Source organism: Trichosurus vulpecula, chromosome 4, assembly GCF_011100635.1.
Source record: "Trichosurus vulpecula isolate mTriVul1 chromosome 4, mTriVul1.pri, whole genome shotgun sequence".
Classification (NCBI taxonomy): Eukaryota; Metazoa; Chordata; class Mammalia; order Diprotodontia; family Phalangeridae; genus Trichosurus; species Trichosurus vulpecula.
In genome coordinates this window covers 24,329,341-24,331,699 of record NC_050576.1, presented here as the reverse complement: position 1 = coordinate 24,331,699, position 2,359 = coordinate 24,329,341, and the positions used below count along the sequence as shown (strand labels likewise).

Sequence of the window (2,359 nt, the reverse complement as noted above, 5' to 3'; positions counted from 1 at the left end):
TGATAATGAAGTTGACACACCTACTGCCAGAGCTAGCTCAGTGTTCGGGAGGCTCAGAAGGAAAGTGTGGGAGAGAAGAGGTATTAGACTGATTACCAAACTGAAGGTCTACAGAGTTGTGGGTGTTGACCTCATTGCTGTATGCCAGTGAAACCTGGACATTCTACCAGTGCCATTCCAGGAAACTGAATCACTTCCCTCTAAATTGTCTTAGGAAGATTCTGAAGACCACCTGGCAGGATAAGGTACAAGACACTGAGGGCCTTACTCGAACTAAACTGCCAAGCATTCAAACTGCTTCAGAGAGTGCAATTCCAATGGGCTGGCCACATCATTTGAATGCAAAACATACGCTTGCCAAAAAGACTATTTTATGGAGAATTCACACAGGGCAAACATTCACATGGTGGTCAGAAGAAGCCATACGAGGACACTCTCAAGAACTTTGGAATTATGTAACATGGGAGACATTGGTACAGCACTGCTCAGCATAGCGTGCCCATATCAGAGAAGGTGCTGTGCTCTATGAGCAAAGCAGAATGGAAACAGCTCAAAGGAAACACTGGATGCACAAGTTTGGAGTATCCACCCCAAATATTCACATGAACTATTTGTGCCTGATTTGTAGTAGAGCATTCTCGAGCTCATATTGGCCCAATCAGCCACAGTCTGGCACATTGAATCTTGACTCTAGCATAGTGATGTCATTTTGGTCCTCTTTGAGATGTTAAAGATCTGGTCTGCAGCCCCTTCAAATGGAGAAGATGAAATAGATGATCCCACGAACAAGTCTAGAAAGAAACAGAGAACAGAGCACCTGGGACTAACAAGGACTGCTATCGTGACTTTGTCCGGCCATAATGATGCAATTTTGTCAGTGCTTTGGTCAGATGTTTATGAAATTTGCAGTGCATCATGGGACCATATGATTAGAGTGTGGGATGTTGAAACTGGAAATATTAAGTCAACTTTGACTGGAAATAAAGCATTTAACTGTATCTCCTATTCCCCACTTTGTAAATGTTTAGCATCTGGGAACTATGGTAGACATATCAGGTTGTGGGACCCCCAAACTAAAGATGGCTCCTTGGTGTTATTATCCTTAACCTCCCATAATAACTGGGTGACGTCCATTAAATGGTCTCCCACACCTGAATGGCAGCTAACTTCAGGTTCCCTGGCTAACATGGTCAAGCTTTGGGATGCAAGAAGTTGCAAGGCCCTCTGTGATTTGGCTGCTCATGGAGATAAGGTTCTTTGTGCAGATTGGATGAAGAAGGGCCGCTGTTGAGTGGAGGAGCTGACAACGAACTATACCTCTTACAAATGTTCAGTTACTGCTTCAGATGCATGAACATGGATGGTGATTCGACAGAGATTATCTATTAGAATATTAAACTTATTATAAAAGTCATTGATTATATGGCATAGATCTGAAAATCATTGTCTTCATTAGCCAGCCTTTTACAACAACCTGTATGATATGGTTTATCTGTCAAAACAGTCATATTTCATTGTGTTTAGTTTTCCATTTTACCTTTGTATTTATAATACACAAATCTAGGTATTTATAAAAAGTAGAATAAGACCAGCTCTCTTCACTGTGTTAACAGCTTCCTGAAATAATGTTCCTTCACAAATAATTTTGGCTTTGAATAACATAAGGACTACAAAGTTTATAATATAAGGCAATTAAAAAAAAGAAAAAAGGAGGAGGGACAAATCTGCCTGGAGATTTTGGATAATATCAGAAAATAGTTGAAGTGTAAGTGAGCCAAACCTTGTGGTTCTTTATTATAATAATAGGCTCTACAGCCAACAGCCCTGGAAGAACATCACAGGTGATAGTATCCTTATTATCAATCCAGTACCCTCTGTAGGCACAATCATTGAACCAGAATGGAACCACTATTGAGAACCAGAGAATAACTATACCCAAATGGGAAACCAAATATTCTAAGGAGCACCTGAATAATGATCATTTACCTGTCTTTTCAAGTTATCTAACTGGATAACTAATGAGTTTGCTCCTTAATATACCTCACCATAGACAGATCCCAATATTCTTCAGAGAGCTGAGATACTGTCTAGGGCATGATAATAAGCTCCCTAAGCAGTAACTGTATGCTATGATACCCATCCAACGTCAGACTTACCCTCCTATAGATAAATTTCATCTTTTTGGTGTCAAGTCCTTGTCTATTTGGTGGTAGTTCTCTATCTCGAATCATGCCAAGAAATCTGTAGCTACATGAGAGGAGCCTTGATACATTCTTTGATAACTCTTTAGAGCCACCCAAGGTTACATAGACTCCCCTCCTGCAAAAACAAAGGCATTGAGGCATAATGGATAGAGAAG

General features: G+C 40.4%; 1 pseudogene; it reads left to right on the top strand.

The window, feature by feature from the left end:
- Nucleotides 1-724: 724 nt before the first annotated feature.
- LOC118846106 lies at nucleotides 725-1,389 on the top strand (annotated as a pseudogene).
- Nucleotides 1,390-2,359: the final 970 nt, after the last annotated feature.